Below are 23,854 nucleotides of genomic sequence, written 5' to 3'. Positions count from 1 at the left end.
ACTTGCTCCGTAGAGATGCCTGCTTACCCAGCACTCCCTCTGAGAGCTGGGCTCAGCCTCCCGGTGGGGTGGGGGCTGGTCAGTGTTCTCACAGCCCTTTCACAAGGGAGGAAACTGAGGCTTAAGAGCTTCGCTCCATGATGTGCTCAAGGTCACATCACAGGTAGAGACACACAGCTAGCATTTAAATCTTCTAATTCAGTTTGTCGCCTGGAATTTGGACCTGAGGAGGGGACTGGGGAGGGGGAGGTACTGTGAGCCGGCAGGGACAGGATGAGGGGCCCTGATAAGGGGGATCTGGGCAGCGAATCTGTGGTTCCGGCAAGCCCCCGCCCCCAGCACCCCTCCTGGCTCTCGCTGAAAATGACAACTCCAACCAGAACCGCCTCGCGCCCACGACACAGCCATTCGTGCCTTAGGTGCACTTCCCCGTTAATTGCCAGGCCTCCCAATTAACGTGGGTTGCTGTGTCTGGTGCTGGGTTATTTTCTCGTATTTTTCTGTTCCCCCCAGTTTACTATCTGGGAGAGAAACTAGCTCTGCCACCGTGTTTGTCTCGCTCCCTCCCCACCCTCAGCCGAGGAAAAGCACGGAGCAACAGCTGGCGGCGGGTGCGCGCCGGGGCTGGCCCGCCCCCTCGCCGACGCTCTCCTGTTGCTTCCCGGAGCCCGCCCGCCCTTTGAAAAAGAATCCCTCCCGCACCCGGGAGCCGCGGCGGCGCGCTCGGAGCGGCGGGCGACGGGCAGCGCGGCGACGGGGAGAGGGTCCGCGTGCAAACGCTCCCCGGAGGCCAGCGGACGGTGACACCGTGGTCGCCGGAGCCCAGCTGGGCCGAGACCCCGCCCACCACTCCCCACCCCTGCAGGACGCGCCACTCCAGCCCGCTCCAGCCCTTCCTGGGAGGGGAGGCGGGAAAAAAGGGAAAGCCTCGCCCATCGCCCTGCCCCCAGCCCCGCCACTCCCAGGCTCCTCCGGACTCGGCACGTCCTCCTGGGATTGTCTCCGGAGGGGACCGCGTTGTGCAGGTAAGCGGCTGCAAAGGTGCCAAAGTTGGGTTCTTCCGAGGAGGGAGAGAGGCTGGGGTGGGGACGGGTCGTAGGGCGCCGGCATGCTGCTAGGTTTTGTTTGTTTCGGTGGGTGTGAGTGGTCCTCCCGGGGCCGCTGCCGCTTGGGCGGCGGAAACCGGGTGGTGGATGGAGACCAGGAGGTGGGCGTCGGAAGAGAAGAGGGGCGGAGGGGAGGCAGGCGGTGTCGGTGGGGACGAAGCTGTACTGGAAAGGCACTTGCTGCTGCCTGGAGCTTGTGGCACTGGTTTTGGGAGAAGGGGAAAGAGGTGTTGCCCTCTACATCCAGGGGTAGTTTTCCCTTTGTTACTTGGAAGCTCTGGACACTTGAGTGGCGTGTGCAGATGTGAAGACGGAAGGTGGCTGGCTGTGAGTGTGAACACAGGAGCCGTGCAAAATGGGCTCAGAGCTTTGGGGGGACAAGGGGAGCTGGGGCTGGGCAGTAGGCACAAGCGAGGGCGGGGGCGGCAGGTAAAGAAGGGCTGAAATTCCAGGGCGCGGGATTGATGAGAGTGTTTGCATCAATTTTTTTCCCCCCTTGTCTAACCAGCCCCAGCTTCTTCCAGGGGGCCCTGTCCCCTCCTCTCCTTTCCTAGTGCCCAGCCCTCTTTCCCCAGCGGTGCTGCCCCTGGCAGAGCCTTCCCCATTGTGTCTCTTGGGCGTCAGTGCAGAGATGGAAGGGCAGCCTGGGGCTCCAGGCACTTGCTTCTGGGCTCTTACAAGTGGTGGCTGGTAGAGGAAGCTCCCCAGGGTGGGAGCAGGGAGCAGCCACGGTGCAGAAATGGGCCTGGCCAGGCCCCTGCTGCCCACCTCCGGACTCAGGGGCCTGTGGCTGTTGGGGCTTCTCCCCATGAACGTGGCCTCTGTCTCCACTTCCTTTGTCTCCTTGGCGGAGGGCGCCCCCCAGATTTCCAGGTTTGGAGATGGATCAGTGGGCAGCCCCTGTCCTCTGTGGAAGGACCCCCCCACTCTGGGGGCCCAGCGCCCTCATTTTTTGTATGTGTGGATGTGTTTCCGCAACTTGGCCTTTTTCACGTGACCTGCCCAGTAGTTGCCATGGAAACTCCAATTCTCAGCCTCCCTCCTTTTCCTGCCCATGCTTTACCTCCATTTCCCCTCCCCTCCCCCCAACATGGTTGCCTAGATACTGGTTATCCCCGACCTCACTGGGTAGGAGACCCTGAGGAGCTAGCTCCCACCTCAAACTGATGTGGCCCCCACCCACTCCAGCTGCCCCCCCATACACAGCACACCTCAAACATGTACACACTTGCCACACCATGCACATACACACACACCGCAATCCTATTTGCCACACACACTACACAAACACATGTATCGACCACATATATACCACATACACACCTAATACGCCATACATACACCACACCACAACACACCACCCACAATGCTAAGTGTCCACCCTACCATTGCACTGTGTGTGCTTTCACAGACACCCAGAATGTCATATACCATTGCTTCCTCCAACACACACACACACACACACACACACACACACACACTCACACACACACGAGTACTTCTGAAGAGGTCTCCAGCTGAAAGAGAGAGGGCAGTTTCCTGCCTTATCTAGCTCTGTGCCCAGGTGCCTGTAGGGGAGACTCAGAAGGCCAGGAGGAAACATCTCCCCAGGAACCTCCCAGAGGAAGATGGAGAGAAATTCCAGATTCTCACAGAGGGCGCCTCTCCTAGGTGCTAGATGTAAGAGCCTGGGCATGGACCAGATTTTAAATCTCTCCACAGCTGCTTTCTACCTGCCTTGACCCTAAGAAAGCCTGAGGCTCCTGGCCCGGCCCAGGGGTCTTAGCTCTGCCCCTAGATCTTCCTGCTTATAACAGAGTGTCAGGCAGCTCCGGGACCAGCCGGAGGCTCTGCGCCTCCACTAGGGACTGCCAGGAGAGCAAGGGAGACAGGGAGAGGAGACAAAGCCTGGTGGGGGCTGGGAGGAGAGGGAAGCCAGAAGGACCGTGAAAGAGAGGGGCCAGGTGAGTTTAGAAAGTGTAGGTATGGTGATGGGCAGGAAGAGGGCCAGGCTATCCTGTCTCTCCCAGGCGTGCTTTCTTCATTTCTCCTTGGCTTCATCTGTGTGTCTAGGAGAGGAAGCAGGTTTGCAAAGGGCTCCTGGATGCCCAGAGCTTTTCCATGATCTGTAGCCTCTCTAGGGGTCTGGTGGCAGACACTGGAGGCCAGGGTCTCCTTCCTGGCCACCTGAGGACCCATTTCACCCAATCATTCAATGAATTGTTCCAAGTACCTACTCTGTGTTCATTGCTAGGGTCATGAGCGTGAGGGGGAAGGCAGAGTCCCTGACCTCAGAATCCTAGATTTCTCAGAGCTGGAAGGCCATGGTGTCGAGGTGGAAATGGTGTCAGAGGTCACACACCCAGCAGTGGCTGAGGCTGCCGACTCTTCCGCCAGGGTCTGTGACCCCACACTCCCCACCCCACATGTCTTGCTTTCTTTTCTCTAGTGCCCGCCATCTTCTGGGGCCTAGGCTGTCCCTTCCAAAGTGTGGGTGCCCTAGTGGTTGGGGATCCTGCTCTCTTCTGTTTTCTTGGAGGATGTGACCTGGGGTGGAGGGAGGAGGAACAGTTCCCTAGACCCAGGAAATGCCCCATAGGCACAGGGAAGCCAGCCCCCTAGATCCCCCATAAGTCAGAGCCCCACCCCGTTGGACCTAGCTGGCTGCCATCTGAATGGCATTCTGTGCCAGGCAGCCCCTAGGTCTCACTGTCTAACAAATCACCCACCAGCTTCTGCCTGGGTGCCCTGGAGGAAGCACACCAGTCCTGACAGGCCCGGCCCCTGGAGGCAGAGAGCCTGGAGCATAAAGGCGATGAACCTGGAGGCGCAGACACAGGCTCTAGTCCAGTCCAGGCTGCACTCCAAGGGACGTGCATTTATCCCACAGATAGCCTGTTGGATGCAAACTGTGTTTATGGTGAAAGTTGGAAAGGGTTCAGACTGATCTCCAGCAACTGAAAGCCTCCATGACCTGAGACGTCTGTTTCCACATCTGTGAGCAGAGGGGTTAAATCCCGTGATTGCTAAGGTGTCCCTTCTCCACATTTTTGTAGATGATACAATCTTGAAAGAGATCCCTTCGCCCTCCAGGTGCCAAATGGTACTCGGTATTTCATCACATAGGGTTGCAGCTGAGCCGAGTGGGAAGGGGCTTGCTGGCCGGTTCCTCTGGAGAAGGCCTCCCCCTGTCACCCTGTGGGATGGGATATGCTTAGGAAACCAAGAACCGTGCTGTCCTTTGTGGCCACAGGCCCCTCCCAGGCACCGTGTCTGCCTGGTCTCTTCTGCCAGGATGAAAACCAGGGCCGGGTGGAGTCTTGGGAGATGTGGCCTCTGGGAGCACAAGGTCCAGGGCCATCCTTTGGTGGGTCTCTGAAGTCCTCTGGACAGAGAGCCTGGGGCCAGCTGGAGAGCGTGATGGGAGATGCTGGTTGCTGGCGCTGATGAGAAGAAGGATCTCTCCCGGCCAAGACCAAAGCTCAGAACCAATTTGGCAGCATCTTCACCGCTCAGAATGGGAAGGAGGAGGGGAAACTCTGACCTGGGAAAGTAGGAAGTCAGCCTGGAGCCCACACAGGCACATGCTTGTTACGAAGATCCTCTGGGGAGCGGGAGGCTCTGAAGGAGGGCTGGGGGCCTTGGGGACCAGGCTGGGGCCGTGGGAATGTGGCTGCTGCAGTTCAGAATATCAGTTTGGGGCCAGGGAAGATGGAGGATCTGGTTGGAATGACAGTGACCCCCACACGGCTGGAGGGCAAAGCCAGGCGTTGGAAGGACCCAGAGGCAAGGTCTTAAATTCACGGACACCCCTTTAACTAGTGTTAATGGGGTCCCTCCCTCACACCAGCCTCCGTGGGCTTCTCCGGACCCACAGAGCTGGGAGATGATGGTTTCATTCACTGGAGCCTTCCTGCCCAGGTAGATCCATTGCTTTGCCCCGTCCCTTCCCCTCTCCCCTGCTGACCCCACCCGTACCTCCATGGGGAAGGCTCTGCAACTTCCTTCTTCAACAGGCAGGGCCCCACGCTCCCTGGCACGTGGCTTGTGCTGCACACACTCTCCGTTTCTCACACACACATCGTCTCCATCCCTGACACACAGGCACGCACTCACAGCTTCCTGCGCGCCCGATCACCTGCTCACCTCGCCTGTTGCAGTCTCTCACCCAGACCATGGTGACGGCCTCGGCCCCTCCGTGTTCTCAGCTCCCTCCTTCCACCCCGATCCTAGGGCCCGGTGTCTCTGGCCTCTCCATTGCCTGTTAATCAGGATGGGTGCCTGGCACTGGGCCTCGAGGCTCTCTGGAACCCTGCCGCAGCTACCTCTCCAGGCACCCTCTCCAGATGGTTGCTTCAGTTCTGTACTGCCCTCTACCTCCACTCAGGCCCTCCCAGGAGTGATCTATCTCATTCCAACCTGCTGAGTAGGCCTTTGGAGACGCACAGACTTGGGGGTCTCATCTGGGTGCTGGCACTTCTTAGTTTTCTTAACTCTTCTAAGCCTCAGTTTCCTTATCTGTCTAATGGGTATGAGGATTGAGTGAGGATAGGCTGTGTCCAGTGCTTCTTGTGGTGTCTAGCACATAGTAAACACTCAGTAGGTATTAGCTGCTATAATAATAATAATAGGAGTTCCTGTTGTGGCGCAGTGGTTAATGAATCCCTAATGTTAGGGAACATGAGGTTGCGGGTTCAATCCCTGGCCTCCCTCAGTGGGTTAAACGATCCGGGGTTGCCGTGAGCTGTGGTGTGGGTCACAGACGTGGCTCAGATCCTGCGTTGCTGTGATTCTGGCATGGGCCGGTGGCTACAGCTCCGATTAGACCCCTAGCCATATGCCACGGGAGTGGCCCTAGAAAAGGCAAAAAGACAAAATAATAATAATAATAGTAATAGTATGACATAGTTATTGTTATTTGAATGACATTGTTGTTGTTTAGCGTCCCCTGAGGCTCCTCTCCAGTGCTCCTTCTTTCAAAGAGCATTTTCTAATTCCCAGACAAGCTTTATGCCTGAAATGCTCTGTGGATTCTTCCCTTAGAAGACACGTCCACTGGGCCTGCTTTTAGCAACTCACGTCCATGCCTGCTGCTCACTCCCACTCGTACCTCTTCAAAGTTAAGGTCTGTTTGTCCCCCAGACAGGGCCCGGCACAGTGTCAGACATGGAGAAAACCTAGGAAGTATCTGTGAACTGAACATATGTGGGAAAAATCCTCACCCATCAGGAGATGCCAAGAGTACACCTGTCCCTGTAAGCTGGCTCCTACCTGTCACTCGTCCCCAGGTGCATACCACATACCTGGTATACTCCTTTATACTCGGGTTTCCTCTCAGTCTGCCTGGTCCTTTGGTAGAGTCTGAAAACAGAATCCCCATCAGAGGTCCGGGAGGTGCTTAAGGGCTGAAGTCAACGGCAGGAAGCAGATTCCTCATAGCGCTTTGGTGACTGGGATTTTGATGGACACCTGGAGAGCCGGCAGGAGAAAGTCAGGGAGGGAGGCCCTGAGAAAGTGTTAAAATTTACAAATTCCGGACTGATCCTCGGGTTGTCCTGAGCTTCGTTTGGATTATGACTTAAAGGGATAGTGCCAAAGCATCCATTCATTGTCATCAGCATTTATTGAGCGGCTATTATGCAGAGTGTCGGAGAGTCAGAGATGCCTAGAATATGCCTCTGCTTCCAGGAGTTCATAGTCTGATGGGGGAGACACACATGCTAGTGCCGGTGGTTCCCGGAGAGAGGTGTGGGCCGTGGCTCTGTGGGATGGGGGCAGTGAGGTGTGAGGCAGGAGGGAGGGGACAGCGCATTTTGGGAAGCAGAGATAAACGGGGTTGGGTGAACCTCCATATGTGCATGTGACCAGATAGGGCAGTTTTCCAGGTAGGCAGGCCCAGGGGTCCAGGTTCATCCCCAGGCCATTTCCACCCCAAAGCAAGATACTGTGAACACAGACAAAGCGCTTTGTAGGCTGCACTATGCTGGCCAGAGCTGGGCTTTTAAGGAGGTGGACTGTTGGGCAGAGAGAGTGGGAGGGGTCGGTCAAGCTGCCAGGTAGTGTGGTCTGGCTGCGGGCGGGGTTGCATGGGCCTGGCCCCTGGGCTTCTGGCCTGAGCAGCTGCTCCAGGCTTCTCTTTCTGCTGCTGGGACTGTTCGTCTGGCCTCTCTTGAATGGGCCTTTGTCAGCAGGCGTGGGAGGGGACTGATCCTGCTGCTGGCGCAACTCACTCACGTCCGCCCAGCCTGCTGGGGCCCTGGCCTGGGCTTCTGTGTGGTGCTGCCCACCACCCAGAACTCCTGGAAGTGGACCGAGATCCCCTGGGGACAGGCAGGGCTGGTCCCGCTCCCTGACTCACTCTAGGCAACTCGTGTCAACAGCCTGCGCTGGAGTTGGCCACACAACGCTGCCCCTTGTGCCTGCCTCTCAGGGCTGTTAGGAGAGGCCCCGGGGGTGATGGCTGGGATGGCCCTGCAAAGACTGTCACAGTCGGCAGTGATGGGAGGAGAGTGGCAGCAAGGCCCTGTGACCCTGCTGGTGGGCCAGCTTGGGGTCTTTGCGGGGAATCTTTTTTAGAAACCAGGCCTGTGTTTATGATTTGTGAATTCGCTGTGTCCGCGTTTAAGGAAACGGCCTTAATTCTTTTCGTGGTCAGTTCTTTTCTTCCTCTTCCCTGTAAGTCAGTCCACATTAAAGGCACCTCTGAGTTGAAATGGCAAGTTCTCTGCTACATGTAGAGGAGTTTTGTCCCCCTACCCTTCCAGCCAGGTTGGATTGAGCCTGGGCTCTAGAGAAACAGCTTTAAGTCCTGGGGACCAGTGGGCCTGTCTTCCAGCCTCCCAACTGATGGGGGGCCTTCCTCCCAGATGTGGGGTGCCCTCCTCCCAGCTGATGGGGGGTTCCCCCTCCCAGCTGGGGGGGTGCCCTCCTCCCAGCGTGGGGTACCCTCCTCCATGAATGAAGGATGGTGAGGCAGACCCAGAGATGAGGCTGCTCAGGGAAGCCTGGCCAGGCCTGAGGGCCCTGTAATGAGAGGGACCAGGTAGGACAGGGCCACCCTGGAGGGTGTCAAGAGTGATGATCTGGGCCAGAGGCCGCTGCCTTGCTTGCAGGCTGTCAGCTGCCTTGGGGCAATGCAGGGAATTTGGTAAAGTGACTGCAGCCACTGTGAGCTCCTGGAATGTCACCACCCTTTGTTCTCTCCTCAGTCCCAGGCCTTGAGTTCTCTTGGTTCTAAAGCCCTTCTCTGGAATTTTGAAAGGGGTGCCAATAATTTCAGCGCAGGCTATTAAACAGAATAATTGATGTTTAATGCTTATTTGATGGGCACTTAACTTGCAAATCGGGGAAACTGGTTGCATTTTCCTCTGAAGGCCACAGATCCATTGGTGACCTCTAGTTGGACCCAGAGCATTTGTATTAAAAGGCAGCTTTAAAAGCCTTTGCTAGATTTTGGCTCTGTGATCCTGAATCAAAGAAACCCAGCCCCTATGACAGAAGCATTGGACACCATCCACAGGGCACAGGACTCCACCCTACTTGCCAGGAAGGTGAGCAGATGTGGGAGTGATGGGATGGGTTTGGGAAGCTGTTTTAACTGAATTAAAATTTTTAAAAATTGTTTTTACTAGACTTTTTAAAGTCCAACTTTAGATTTACAGAAAAACTGAACAGCTAGGACAGAGAATTCCAGTATAACCTTCCTGCACACAGTTTCCCATATTGTTATTATTTTTATTTTTATAGCCACACCTGCAGTGTGTGGAAGTTCCTGGGCTGGGGGTTGAATCAGAGCTGCAGCTGCTGTTCTACACCACAGCCACAGTAACACTGGATCTGAGCCACATCTGTGACCTACACCACAGCTTTTGGCAACGAGGGATCCTTAACCCACTGAGCAAGGCCAGGGATCAGACCCTCATCCTCAGAGAGACAGCATTGGGTGCTTAACCTGCCGGGCCACAATAGGAACTCCAGCTTCCTATGTTATTATCTTCCATTAGGGTGGTACATTTGTGACAATTGATGAACCAATATTAATATGTTGTTATTGACTGAAGATAATGTTTTATTCAGATTTCTTTAGTTTTTCTTTCATGTCCTTTTTCTGGGCCAGGATCCCACCCGGATAGCCACATTACTTTCTGTTATTTCTCCTTAGGCTTTTCTTGGCTGTGACAGTTTCTCAGACTTGCTTTATTTTTGATGAGCTTGACAGTTTCGAGGAGGACTGTGTCCTCTGTGGTAGGATGCCCCTCAGTGGGGGTTTGTCTGATGTTTCCTTGTGATTAGACCGGGCTTCGGACTTTGGTGGAGGAAGATCCCAGAGACAAAGCATGATTTTCATCCCATCCGTTCGAGGGTACGTCCCATCAGCGTGATTCCTCACTGTTGATGTTGATGGGACTGGGTTTCCAGTCCGTCTTATGCCCTCGCATTCAGCACAGTTCCGAGGCCTGGCGATGGGAGCTGTGGTCCTTCCACTCCTTGAGATGAACATCGGCCTGTCAACCAGCTCTGCCCGGCTGTCAGCACTGCCCCAGCTGTCGCAAGTCATGGGTAGCACTGAGACTTTGCAGCCAGGAGAGCCTTATTAAAGAGCATAAACAGAATGTGCCACATGCCACAGGTGCTCTTTGAGTCTGGAGAAAGGCTGCAGGTCAGCCCCTGGGCGGGAGTGGGAGATGGTCAAAGACAGCATTTCTCAACCATGGCTGCGCGTTAGAATGAGGGGGGAGATTCTAAAAATTACTGATGGCTGGGTCACACCCCCTGAGTTTGGAATTTATGAAACTGAGTTGATTCCTAGGCATTATTATTACTTTTTTTTTTTTGCTTTTTTTAGGGCCGCACCTGCAGCATATGGAAGTTCCCAGGTTAGGGGTCGAATCGGAGCTGTAGCCGCTGGCCTACACCACAGCCACAGCAACACGGGGTCCAAGCCGCATCTGCGACCTACACCACAGCTCACGGCAACGCTGGATCCTTAACCCACTGAGCAAGGCCAAGGGTTGAACCTGCAACCTCATGGTTCCTAGTGGGATTTGTTAACCACTGAGCCATGATAGGAACTCCCTATTACTATTAAAATCCTCAGGTGCAGCCATGGTTGAGAACTGGAATGAACAGGGAAGGGGAAGGGCATTCTAAGCAGAGGGAACAGAATATACAGTGGCCTGGAGATCAGTACACACATGGCAGGGGACAGAAGTATACCATCTTAGCTGTAAGTAATGGGAGAAAATACTAGAAGGGTAGAAAAGGAATAGACTTAGAGGTATTTATATGCCAGAATAAAAAGTTTTGATTTTTAGAAAATAAATGGAATACGGAAGCACCAGGAATACATTTGAGTTTGGAAGAGAAGTAATCTGAATACATGTTGGGTAGATTAAATCATGCAGTAATCCATGTCCAGGACAGATAGGAGGAGGTTAAACATGGAATCAGCTGCTGCAACAGCCCAGGGACATGATAGTGAGGGTCTGAACTTGAGTGAGCAGTGGAAGAGGCGATGATAGAGGTACTGCAGGCATAAGCGTGCCTTGGACTTGGCCATGGATACGATATGGAGATTGGGAGGGAGGAAGCCCTGTGAACTCAGTTAGACTGTAAGCTCCATGAGGCAGGACCGTGTGGCTCTTGCATCCCTGGTCATGGCTGAGTTTCCGGGCCACCGTAGGCCAACAATAAATGTTTGTGACTTTGGTTATGGAAAGGATAATGATGCCGCTCTTTCCAAAATGACACCTTGTTCCAAAATGACTCTCCTTTTCTCTACCTAATTGCAGGCAGATCTCAGCTGTTTGGGAAGCTGTCTGATTGATTAACTCAGGCCAAGGCATAACTGACTGTTAGAGTTGGATGAATTTACCTTTTAAGAGAAGAAATGGTAGAATGAAGAACTCTGTCCTTGGGAGAATGTGGGTGTGGATGTGTTTTTGAGTAGAGGTGGTCTCTATTTCAGTTCTACACCCGAATCTAATTCTGAGCCATACTGGGGGAAAAAAAGGGGGCTTGGCAGCCCCCACTGAAGGGCGGCTGAAGTTAAATAAAGCTATTTACCTTGGGTTATTCGCTCACCTTGATTTTTTTCCCCTCGCCTGGGTACGAACACTCCAGACCAGGGAGCCTGCTTGGTCTTGCGTCAAGGTCAGCATGTTCATTTCCCTTAGTTCCCACGCGTTGCTCCACTTGCCAGGGAGGCAGCAAGGAGGAGCGGGCAGAGCCTCGTGTGTGGCATCCACAGAATTAGGAACTAATGCCAGGTGTGCCAGTGTTAGCTGCGGGACCCCGGGCCAGTGACGTCACCCTGAGCCTCACCTTCTCTAATCTGTAAAATGGCAGTGCTCCCCAGCATCGCCAGCCGTTGTGCTTGATGCTGATGCGCGTGACGTTGTTGGGTGAGCAAGGGGTCCTCCAGGTGTTGAGTGTTATCAGCATCACCATCACCACCGTCATCCCCTTCAGCCGCCCTGGGCAGGGAGCAGGAGCAGGCTGGGGTGCAAGTTGGTCCCCCGGTGCCTTACAACAGCCACAGGTAACTCTCAGGGTCTGGGGCTGAAGAGTCTCTGATGACTTATGAGAGTCCTGGGGACTTAAGAGTCCTGGTGTATCTTACAACATCCTCCCTTAAACCCAAGAGGTAGGGGCCCAGCTTCCCAGTCGGGCAGAAGTCCACCTGGCCTGTCTAGGAGTCTCAGGGCCTGGCCCTCCTAGGGAGACACACTGAAGGGGCTCCTTGAGGGAGACAGTGGCTTCTCCAGGAAGGACTCTGGGTTAGGAAGGAGGCTGGGTGTGCTGGCCAAGGGGTGGGACGCTTGAGGCCCTCCAGGTCCAGGCCTCGGGCTCTTGGATCCTGTCCAGCAGGTGCCTTGGACAGCAGAGACCCTGTGTCTTCCGTGGGGCAGCCTCCCCACAGCCAGGCAGGGCGTGAGATGTTTTTTCCCAGGAGTGGCAGCTGCCTGTCGACTCTCCTCCCCACAGTCCTGGTGCATGTTCCTTTCTTTGTTCTCCAGAGCCGCCAGCCTGAGTGGGGCAGGCGGGGTACCGTAGACGCGCTCAGGCGGCGAGGACAGAGGCCCAGCTACTGCCTCACAGGAGGACAGCAGCGAGGAGGGTTGCTTGACGCTCTTCCAAAGCAGATTTCTTTTTTCTTTTTTTCTTTTTTGCCTTTTCTAGGGCTGCACCCACGGCATATGGAGGTTCCCAGGTTAGGGGTCCAATTGGAGCTGCAGCCCCCAGCCTACGCCAGAGCCACAGCAACGCAGGATCCGAGCCGCGTCTGCGACCTACACCACAGCTCAAGGCAACGCCAGATCTTTAACCCACTGAGTGAGGCCAGGGATCGAACCTGCAACCTCATGGTTCCTAGTTGGATTCGTTAACCACTGAGCCACGACGGGATCACCCCAAAGCAGATTTCTTTTCTTAGCAGTCTCCACCTCTCCTCGCTTTGTCCATCTGTTGCTCAGTTTCTGCCGAGAACACCTCCCCTCCACCAGCCTCCCTTATGACCTGTTGCCTCTTCCTTTCTCTTCCCTTTGCCTGCCTCTCCTGCACTGTCTTTGGGCCCCTGCCCCATGCAGTTTCTCCTCCTCTGGGATCTTTTTCCTATTTTGCTGGCTTCTCGGGTTCTCTCTGTCCCTTTCTGTGTCTCTTGGCTTTTGTTAGGGAGGTTGTGTCCGGTCAGGGCTGCCTGTTGCCAATCTGTGCTCTTCATGCTGCCCCCTGTCTGCTGCCCTGGGTGATGCAGCCTGTTTTCTGGAGGCAGGCAAGGGCAGTCGCCCTGGGAAGCCTTTTGCATCTGTGAAGCCCACCTCTGCCTGCTTCCCCATGGGCCAAGGCCTGACCCTGCGTGTGTACAGGGGCACTGAGGCCTTCCAGAGGTGAGAGAAAGTGAAAGGAGAGGAAAGGGAAGAGTAGGGAAGCAACTGGGGCCTTTCCTCACCTGCATTTCTGTTTCTCTTCCCTGTTTCCCAAGAGAAGCTAAAAAAGGAAGGCAGAAACTGAGGAAGGAGTTGGGGGAATGATAATAGTATCAGCAGTTGATGCTTAAAAAGCAGTCGCAGAATTCCTGCTGTGGCACAGTGGGTTAAGGGACTGGCAGTGTCTCTGAGGCAGCTCAGGTCACTGCTGAGACGCTGGTTGGATCCCCGGCCCAGCGCAGTGGGTTAAGTTTCTGTTGCAGCCGCAGCTGTGACGTAGGTTGCAGCTGTGGCTTAGATTCGATCTCTGGCCAGGAACTTCTGTATGCCGTGGGTGCAGCTGAAAAAAAGAAAAAGAAAGAAAAAGTAGTTGCTGTTCACCAGGCAAAGTGCTCAGCTCTGAAGTGATATCTCTTTATTGCAAATGACCCAGGCGGAACTGCCTGTGGTTGGGCCCAGGCAGGGATGTCTGGTTCCTAGAGGCAGCCTGGGAGATGGGCAGGGTCCCGCTGGGCTGGGACCAGCCAGGACCCTCTTCCCGGCTCTCCTCCCTGCTTCTCCCTCCCCCGCCAGCTCTTCACCTGTGAGCTGCTACCTGACTTCTCGCCAGATCCACCCACCTCCTCATTTCACATCATGGCTGCTTTGACCTTTCTTCCCTTGCATCCAGACGATGTGACAACTCCGGAGGGAGGGGGCGCCGGGGAGACACTGACATCTCAAACCCAGTCCTTTTAGCAACAGGGAAGGGGCTGTGATTGGCCGCCCCCAGGAGACCTACAGGATTGGAGGGGAGAAGCCGTCTTCCTTCTGAAAGGAGGTGCGGAAGAGGTAGAGGTGGGCAAATGATGACTTCCGTGCACAGAGGCTATTTTGTCTGGTCCTCATGGCTCCTGAGGTACCTGTTACTCCCACTTACAGATTCAGAAGCAAAGCCTCTGAGAGGTGGAGTGATTTGTTCAAGACCCCAAAGCCCTCGAGTGGCAGAGAGGCAGGATGGTGGAGTGGTTTAGAGCACGGTCTCTGGAGCTGGATTGCTTGGGTTTAAATCCAGGATCTGCTACTTTCTGGCTCGGACGTGAATCAAGTTGCTTAACCTTTCTGGTCTCAGTTTCTCCATCTGTAAAATGGGAACGAGCATAATCAGAGCCACTTCCTAGAACTGCTGTAAGGACTGAACATGTTAGTATAGGTAAACCACTTAGAATTCGCCATGCCATGAAGACCTAATAAATGTTAGTATTGTTATCACAGCGCTTTACAGTTTACAAAGAACTTTCCCATGTATTCTCTCACTCAACTTTTATACTAGACTTGGTAAAGTGGTCGGGGAAGTTGGCTGACCCCCCCGCCCTTGCCACTCCCCTCTGCCATGCTCTCATCTCTGGCCTAATCAGCTGTACAAGTTCCATAATCTGATAATACAAAATCAGCCTCTGGAGTGAACAGCTCTCTGTCCAACAAGGGAATAGAAATTCTCTTGGAGTGAGTTGGCAGGCACTGTGCATTCCACTGTCTCTTTATCTTGTGAGTGTGTAGGAAGCTAGCAGTGTTAGGGGCTTAGTTGGTAAATGTTCGCCCAGAGGCAGGAGCCCCCCCCCCCCCCCCCCCGTTTGCAGAGGTCATTTGACTCTTGGGTGGCTGAGCCTTGCAGCCTAAGCCCCCAGACTGGGACAGGAGCAAGGAACGGGATGGCAGCTGCCTGGAAGGTGAGCCTTCTGGGAGCAATGCCGGTGCCATGTCATGGCCCTTTGCTCCTGAGTGGGTGTGAGCCCTCCCCTGGGATGGGGGGCCCAGGCCTGGAGTCCAGGGCTCCCAGCAGGAAGCCTGCCCCTCCTCCCCCAGCAGGGAGGCAGGCTCAGCTGGGCAGAAGCATGGAACCCAGCTCTCACCTGCCAGGGCCCTGCTCTTCTTCTGCCTCGATCGCTTTCCCTTTAAAATGGGTTCGATGGTAACACATATTTCATAGGCTCTTTTTAAAGATTAAATGAGAATGGATATGTAAAGTAGTAAGAATAGCACCTGATCTGTGTGCTGTTTGTCTGTGATTGCTATTATCATCTCATAGGCAATCCAGGCCCCAACCTGCTCTTCAGATCTGGGCTTCCCATCCCAGAATTTTCATTTCTTCTCCTTCCTTTCTCTCTAGTCCATAGAGCGATTCCAGTGCTCCGGCAGAGCTCTGTCCCTGTCCCCAGACTCCCCGTCACCAATACTTTGCGTATTCCTACTGCCCCCAGGCTCCTGGGAGTCTCACCTAGAAAACTCACCTGTCTTGGCTCCACTTCCCTTTCACACTCTGCTCAAGGTCACTGCCCCCTGAAGTGTGCACTGTGAGTGGGGCTGGGCTTGTGTACCTGCAGGAGCTCCAGCCCTGCACATCCTCTAGCTATTGGCTCCAGGGTCCTGCCTCACATGGATGAGCCTGGGGTCACGGGCACACTGGCCTGGGCAATGGCATTGCACTGAGGCTTTTACAGTCAAGGAGGCTGCGGCTGCATCTTGCAGCTGTGTGACGAAAGCTTTCTAGAGCTCCATCACTTGCCTTCCCAGAAGCCAGCACCGCCTCCGCTACCTCTGACCAACCATGGGGGGTCTTCTGATGGAGAACCCCCTGTCCTCACCCTGGCCGCCCTCACTCCTCTAGTTGCTGTGTCCTCTTTCCTGGCCCTCCAAGTGGCCCAGGGACTCTCAGGCATGGTGCAGCCTTCTCTGCAGCCCTCAGGGTCACCCGCTCCTCCCACCCTGGCCTGCCCAGCCCCCGATCCTGGCACACCAGAGCAGCAGACAGAAGACAGAGGCCTGGGTTCTGGGCCCGGCTCTGCCCCTGACTAGCTGGATGAATTGGCTACATTACTTCTCTGTTAGGGCCTCAGTCTCCTCAAATAAAAAGTAAGAGCTTTCATCTCAGTCATTCAAACTTCCTGGCATTCTGTGATTCGAACTCCATCTGGTAAACCTCACGTCTTGGTTATATCCTATTTATACACGGCAGAATCTTCTTTGAACAAGCTGCTTTGTTGCAAAGATTTGGATACATCATAGGCTAAATCATGTCCCCTGGCATATGATCACAGTCCCTGGTAACCAGTTAGCCTAAGCAATGTGGCCCAGGCATCCTGTGACCCCATAAAAGCTTCCCTTGCAGTATGTCCTGTGTGCAGAGGGGGGCCTCATCTGTCTTTGGAGATCCTGCCAGGACCCAGGCCCTGGTGATCCCTCTGGGCTCGTTTTTGATGGGCTGAACGTGAAGGAGCCAAGCAGGTGGGGTGCAGGGGAAGGGAAGCGAGGCATTGGGGGCTGAGTGGCAGAGAGGAGGGTCAGGGAATGAGATTCCACTGTAATTCGGAGCCTGTGCCTTTTCAAGGGAGGTCGTTTCTGAGTTCTTTTCACAATAGAACTGGGTATTCTGATCTACCTCACTGCTGCATGGCATCAAAAATAATATAGCGTGAGGCTGTATCCTCAACCAGTGGCTCCTCTCTCTGAGCAGCTTTTACCCAGCAATTATGTGAAATTATGTGACTCAGTATAGAAAGATAATCACCAGAGAAACTCTTCTGATTGCTTTCTCCGCACATGCCGAAAGCAGCCTCGCAAACAGCAGGAAGATTGGGGAGGAAAATTAGCATGGACGTGCGGCTGCCCCCCTCCCCCCCCCCCGAAGTGTCAGCTGTTTACCAATGTAGAGATAGATGAGAACATGGAAAAGGAGCAGAAAAACGAGTGGAAACTGAATTCTTTCTCAGAAGATGCTGCAGAGGAAGCAAAATGTGGCTGATACCATTTTCCAGATGGGGACGATGATCTAGAGGTTCAGAGAGCCCCATCTCGCAGTGATGACTTGGCCAGAGCACCCTCTGAGGGAGCCAGGAGTCCAGGGCCTCTCGTGCATGGGTGGCTAATGTTCCTGAGCCCCCCTGCCAGCTCCATCCAACCCGGCCTTGCTTTTTCCCTCTGACAAAGATCCCTCTCTCCTCTCTTCCATCTGCTAGACTCTGGCCTGGAAAAGAGACCACTTCCCCCACCTGTTAACCCCCCACCCCCCAGGCAGCCCCAGGCAGCCCCAGGCAGCCCGGCTTCCTTTCTGGGAGAGAGGAATGAGTGGTACCTGGCAGGGTGTAGGACCCGGAGGGACCGTCTCGTGTCGGGGGAGGGGAAGCAGAGATGGCGTTTCTTGGTGCAGCAGGGAGAGAAAGACATTGTGTGCCCCTTCAGAGGCTCTGTATGTGTACTTGACCCCTCGACTTGGGGCAGTGCCAGTGGTACCAAGGGGATTTTTAAAAACGGCTGCAGGGGCCAAGAGGCCCCCTGAGGAGGCTTGTGATGAGGTGTGGCTGGTGTAGCCCAGGCGGCAGCTTGAAGGAGGGAAGTTGGTCCCCCTCCAGATCTCTCTAACAGTATTTCTTTCAGCTCACTGTAACTTGATCAGAAATGTTTTCTTTAGAAGACAAAGACCAGTCTTTACTCTGCAGCCTGGCATTCAAGATCCTCTAGAGACTGACTCCAGTCTTATCAGAATTCTCACCACCCACACCCTCCTGCTTTCCACAACTAGATTATACACTGTTTGGGAAGGTATCTTACTCTAGAAATGGCAAATACTTGGCAGATGGCTGTCACAGCCCCCTCCTGTGCTATGCAGACATTTCTAATGGATGGAGGCCCTCTCTCCTGCCAGACCTCATTCAGAATCCTTCTGAGGCAGCTGCTTCAGGTGGCCCCTATTGAATGAAGTACCTTGAAGTTCAACTCGAACTGAACTTGAATACTCTTTGTTACCCCTGCTTCCCATTTTCCATCTCACTGCCTTCGCTCATGCTGTTTCCTCTGCCTGGATGCCCTTCCTTTTCTCTCTTCTTACCCTCTCCATCAAAATCCCATCCTGCTTTCAGGGTCCAGCTGAAAGGTCAGCTCTTCCATGGAAACGTCCCAGGTCCCCTGTTATAGTCCCTGTTTCCTTTTTCCATGCCTTGCTGGATGCCTCTTGAATATAGTCTCTACCTCTTGTGATGCTCTCTTCACCTTTGATGATAGATCAGAGCCCTCTGCTTTCAAACCCTGCCTCCCTGTCCTCTTCACTTGTGTATCCCATGTGGATCTCGGAATTGTATGGCCCCGACTAGGAATTCATTGGGTGTTTGTAGGATTGACTTGAACTTGAGCATCTATGGAGGTGACTCGGGGGAACAGCAGGGTAGGTGTAGCAGTGCCTTGTGGCCTGGAGCCTTTGACACATGCCCTCCCTACTCCCACGAGGGCGATGCTTGCTCTCCTGGTTAGAAGCACTTCCCAGCCGCTGACCCCGTTCAAGGGGAGGTGATTACACAAAGGCTTGAAGACTAGAAGGTTGGAATGATTGGGAATCACGTTGGAGTCTGTGCACCAGACGGGTGAAATGCTCAACAAAAACTGAGTTTATAGCTAATAGATCGCCATTAAAGAACATTCCAAAAGATGTCCTCCAGGAAGAAAGACAATGGCTTGATGGATGTCTGAGTTTCAAAAGGAATTATGGACAAATCAGTTAGTAAATGCATTGTATTAGTTATGTGTTGCTACATAGCAAATCACCCCCAAACTCAGTAGCTTAAAAACAGCAGTTATGTTCTCAGGCAGTTTTTGAGGGTCAGGACTCAGGAAGCAGCACAGCTGGGTGGTTCTGCTCAGGGGTTTTGATGACAGTGCAGTCAAGCTGGCAGCTGGGTTGGCAGTCAGTGAAGGCAGGAAGACCTGCTTCCAAACTCACTTATTTACATGGTTCAAGGCAGCCTTATTTTCTAGTTGGCTTTTGAACTGAGACCCTCAGTTCTTTGCCATGAGGACCTCTTCCCAGGGATGCCTGAGAATCCTTAAGACGAGGCAGTTAACCATGTCTTGTTCTCTCAGAGAGGAAAAGCAGTCTGGGGGGGTGGGGAGGAAGAGAGAGAGGGAGAGGAAGAGGGAGGGAGGCGGGGAGGGGAGAGGGAGAAACAGAGGAAGAAAAGAAAGCTGTGATGCCTTTTATAATCTAATACTGGAAGTGACCGACCAGTTCTGCCATATTTTATTGGTCACACAGATTAGCCCTGGTATGTGTGGAAGGGGGGCCGACAAGGCTGTGACTACCAGGAGGTGTTGGGGGCTGTCTCGAAGGCTGGATGCTGTACACAAGAGTAAATCTAACAGATGCTACTTCCAAGACATACAAATACCAATATCTATTTCATAGGATTAAGAAAAGAGCTGTAATTTTGTACAATAATAACATATAAATCAGGAAGGGGGTGATGTGTCATTTTCAAGAAGAATATTTTATCTAATAACTATTATATGTTTTAACTTCAGACTTTTAAAATCTTTTTTAAATCGACTGCTATCTGGGTCTGTTCAGAGGCTGTTGTAACAGAACACCATAGACCAGGTGGCTTATAAACAACAGATATTTCTCACAGATCTGGAGGCTGTGAAGTTCAAGATCAAGGTGCCAGCAGATTGTGTGTCTGATGCGGCCCTGCTTCCTCCTTCATAGACACAGCCATCTCCTCACTAAGCACTCACATGGCAGAAGGGGCAAGAGGGTTCTTTGGGGCTTCTTTTCCAAGAGCATTAATCCCATCATGAGGGCTTCCCCACCTCCCATTGGCCCACCTCCAAGCACCATCATTTGGTATTTGGATTAATCATTAAGGATTAGTTTTCAGTGTTTGAATTTTGGGGACACAACATTCAGTCTATAGCAAATATAAATGGTAAAATTTCAAGGGTAACCGCTCAATAACTAGAAATAGCTTGTATAATTTCTCAGCCAGTAGAAGGAGAAAAACAGTAAGAAAAAGTCAATTAAAAGTCAAAAGAGAGATATGTTCAAGAAAACCAGGGGAAAAGCAGATGGTAGAAATTATACCAAATATGTCAATAGTCACAATAAAGTTAAACAGAGGAAACTTGATAGTTAATAAGTTAAATTTTTAAAAAATTCAATTCATTACTGCCTGTAAGATACAATGCATAAAGACACAAGAAAGGTAGAAAGTAAAATAGGATTTACGACAATTTTAAACTTTCTGTTACAATATTGTAAGAAACACAAGGATGAATTTATAAATCTTTCCTCACAGTGATAGATTTTAAGGTACCTATCCCAATTTTTCATAATTTATACAGTCAAAAAAAAGAGAAAATATATAGAAATGTAAATAATAGGAGTTCCTGTCGTGGTGCAGTGGAAACGAGTCCAACTAGGAACCATGGATTGTGGGTTCGATCCCTGGCCTCCCTCAGTGGGTTAAGGATCCGGCATTGCCATGAGCTTTGGTGTAGGTCGCAGACATGGCTCAGATCTGGCATTGCTGTGGCTCTGGCATAGGCCGGTGGCTACAGCCCTGATTAGATCCCTAGCCTGGGCATCTCCATATGCCCCGGGTGCAGCCCTAAAAAGCCAAAAAAAAAAAAAAGAAGAAATGTAAATAACACCATTAATAATATAAAGGACATATAGAACTTTCTTCCTAATAATGAAGGAATTCATAACCTAATACATAGAATATAATTTTTTAAATAAATAGCCACACTAGGTCATAGAGCAAATCTCAATAAATTTCAAGGCATTGGTATCTTATAGACAACATTCCCTGACCATAATTTACTTACATTGGAACTCAATAACAAGAATAAGCTAAAAATCATTATACTTTTGGACATTTAAAAAACATATTTCTTAATGAACATGTCAAATAATTTCTAAGTAAATAATTTACAAGTTTAAAGTACTACGAACTAAACAATAATCAAAAAGCCACATTTCAAAGCTTCTATTTGGAATGAAAGTGGCACTCGAGAGGGTTATAGTCTTAACTGCTGATATTAGAAAACAAGAAAGGCTAAATGTTAATAAACTAGGCATCCAACATAAGAAGATAAATCTAAAGAAAATACAACAGAATAAACCCAAAGAATATAAAAGAGCAGAATTAAGACTAATTTAAAACACACAGGCGTTCCCGCTGTGTCTCAGTGGTTGGCGTATCTGACTAGGAACCATGAGGTTGCGGGTTCGATTCCGGGCCTTGCTCAGTGGGTTGAGGATCCGGTGTTGCCGTGAGCTGTGGTGTGGGTCGCTGACGCGGCTCGGATCCCTGCGCTGCTGTGGCTCTCGCATAGGCCAGTGGCTACAGTTCCGATTGGACCCCTAGCCTGGGACCCTCCATATGCCATGGGAGCAACCCAAGGAATGGCAGAATGAAAAAAACAAACAAACAAACAAAAAACAAAAAAAACCACACAGAGAGGATTAATAAAACCAAGAGTTGGCTCTTTGAAATGACTAATAAAGTAGTTAAATCTCTAGTGAGACTGATCAAAAAAAAAAAAAATGGAGTTGTCACAAATAAACGCTATTAATAAAAAACATAACTACGAATCCAACAGAAATTAATGATTTTTAATGATGACTAGAAAATACTGTACAAGTTCATGGCAATAGACTTAAAAGCAGGAAAGGGCAAATTTTATAAAAATGGTAACTCTAAATGTACTCAAGAAGAAACCTAAATCTTAAGAGTATCATAGCCATTAACTAATTGAATAGGCTATTTAAAATTATCTGACAGGAGTTCCTGTCTTGGTGTAGTGGAAACAAATTCGACTAGGAACCATGAGGTTGTGGGTTTGATCCCTGGCCTCACCCAGCAGGGTTAAGGATCTGGCATTGCTGTGAGCTGTGGTGTAGGTTGCAGACGTGACTCAGATCCGGCGTTGCTGTGGCTCTGGCGTAGGCTAGAGGCTGTAGAGTAGGCCAGCGGCTGTAGCTCCAATTAGACCCCTAGCCTGGGAACCTCCATATGCCGTGGGTGCAGCCCTAAAAAAGACCCCAAAAAAGACAAAAAATAAAAATTAAAAAAATAAAATTATCTGATAAAGAAAATACTAAGTAAGATGATATTTACAGTTTAGTTCTACCAACAGTCAAAGAATAGATTTCCAGTCTTCTGCAAACTTTTACAGGTCACGACAATAGATTTGTTCTGTGAGGCTGATACTACCATGATGCCAAAACCAGGCAAGGCCAATATAACAAAATAAAAATCACAGGCCAATCTCACTCATGCACATAAATGCAAAAATCCTAGACAAAATATCAGCAAACCAAATCCATAATGTGGTTTATTTAAAAGATAATACAGGAGTTCCCATCGTGGCTCAGTGGTTAACGAATCCGACTAGGAACCATGAGGTTGTGGGTTCGATCCCTGGCCTTGCTCAGTGGGTTGGGGATCCAGCATTGCCGTGAGCTGTGATGTAGGTCACAGACGCGGCTTGGATCCTGCGTTGCTGGGGCTCTGGTGTAGGCCAGTGGCTACAGCTCCAATTAGACCCCTAGCCTGGGAACCTCCATATGCCCGGGAGCGGCCCTAGAAATGGCAAAAAGACAAAAAATAAAATAAAATAAAAGATAATACATTGATTTTACCCCAAAATGTAAGGATGATTTAACATTAGATAATCCATACATACAATTTATGTTATTTATAGATTAAAGGTTAGAAACCATAGATATAGAATACTCAATCATAATTAATATAAAACAGAAACATCTTAGAAAACCAGGATTAGAGGGAAATTTCTAGAACATTAGAAGAAATCTATTTAAAATCAGTAATTTCTTTTTTTTATGGCTGAATCTCTCCCTCCCTCTCTCTCTCTCTCTCTCTCTCTCTCTCTCTCTCTCTATATATATATATATATATATACACAAACGCCACATTTTCTTTATCCATTCTTACCATACGCAAACAAAAGATAATTACATAAGGTGATGGACGTGTAAACTAACCTTGATGTGGTAATATTTTGCAATATACATGTATCAAATTGTCACACTGTACAACTTAAACTTATACAATGTTATGTCATTGTATCCCCCCAGTAAAGCTGGGGGGATTAAAAGTTAACACAAAAATAAAATTGATCACGACTGTATGAGTGTATTATCTATTACAGGCTGTTACCTATTATCACTGCTCTGTTGCACATCTTACTTTCGGGCCTAGCAGTACAGTATGACAAGAAATAGAAATAAACAGTGTAAAAACTAGAAAAGAAGAAGAAGCAATTCTGGATCATTTACAGATGATATCTCCATAGAGAAAACCCAAAGGAACCTATAGGTAAATTATTAGAAGTAGTAAGAGAATTTAGCAAGATTATTGGGTTTAATTAAGATCAACATATACAAGTCATTTGCCTTTCTCTATACAAGCAAAAATTAGAAAACCCACATAAGAGCATTAAAAAATAGCAATAAAAATTTTAAGGCACTTAGCTATTGCTTAATCTAACAGAATATGTGCAAGACCTGTATGAAAGCATTTATAACACTTTAGTGAAAGTGAAAAGGACCTAAACAAATGATTTATTTATAGATAGAAAACTCAAAATCACAAATGTGTCAGTTCTCCCCAAGTTGTTCTATAGATAGATGCGTTGCAATTCCAATGAAATTCTCAACTGCTTCAGATGAATTCGACAGGCTGATCCTAAAATTTATACATACGAGCAAAGACCAAGAATAGCAAAGATATTCCTGAAGTAGAAGGCAGGAGAGGCAGAGAAGAGAGGAGACCAAGAAGAGGAAGCTTCTCCCAGCGCAGGGGAAGATTACCATATGGAAAGATTACCATAAAGCCTTAGTAATTGAGATGCTGATTTTGATGCAGGTATAGACAAACCAATCAGTAGGTCCAAAGAGAAAGCCCAGAAGCATACCCACACGTGAGCAGAAATCAGATACGCAACACAGCAGCCCTGCATGTCGGGAGGAAGAGGTTGACAGATGGTGGC

General features: G+C 50.8%; 1 protein-coding gene across 2 annotated transcripts in view; it reads left to right on the top strand.

Annotated features, from left to right (window-relative positions):
- Positions 1-713: 713 nt before the first annotated feature.
- The window catches only part of FXYD6 (FXYD domain containing ion transport regulator 6), a 34,431-nt gene continuing 11,290 nt past the window's right edge, over positions 714-23,854 (top strand). The window contains exon 1 of one of the 2 annotated variants that reach the window (XM_047752524.1): positions 714-1,025. The gene's annotated coding sequence lies outside the window, so the exon portion shown is untranslated. The remainder of the gene's footprint in view (positions 1,026-23,854) is intronic. The other variant, XM_047752523.1, reaches the window with a different exon arrangement.

The sequence above is a fragment of the Phacochoerus africanus genome, chromosome 11 (genome assembly GCF_016906955.1).
Source record: "Phacochoerus africanus isolate WHEZ1 chromosome 11, ROS_Pafr_v1, whole genome shotgun sequence".
NCBI classification, from domain to species: Eukaryota; Metazoa; Chordata; class Mammalia; order Artiodactyla; family Suidae; genus Phacochoerus; species Phacochoerus africanus.
The sequence above is the reverse complement of the archived record's forward strand: the minus strand, read 5'-3'. Positions and strand labels throughout refer to the sequence as shown.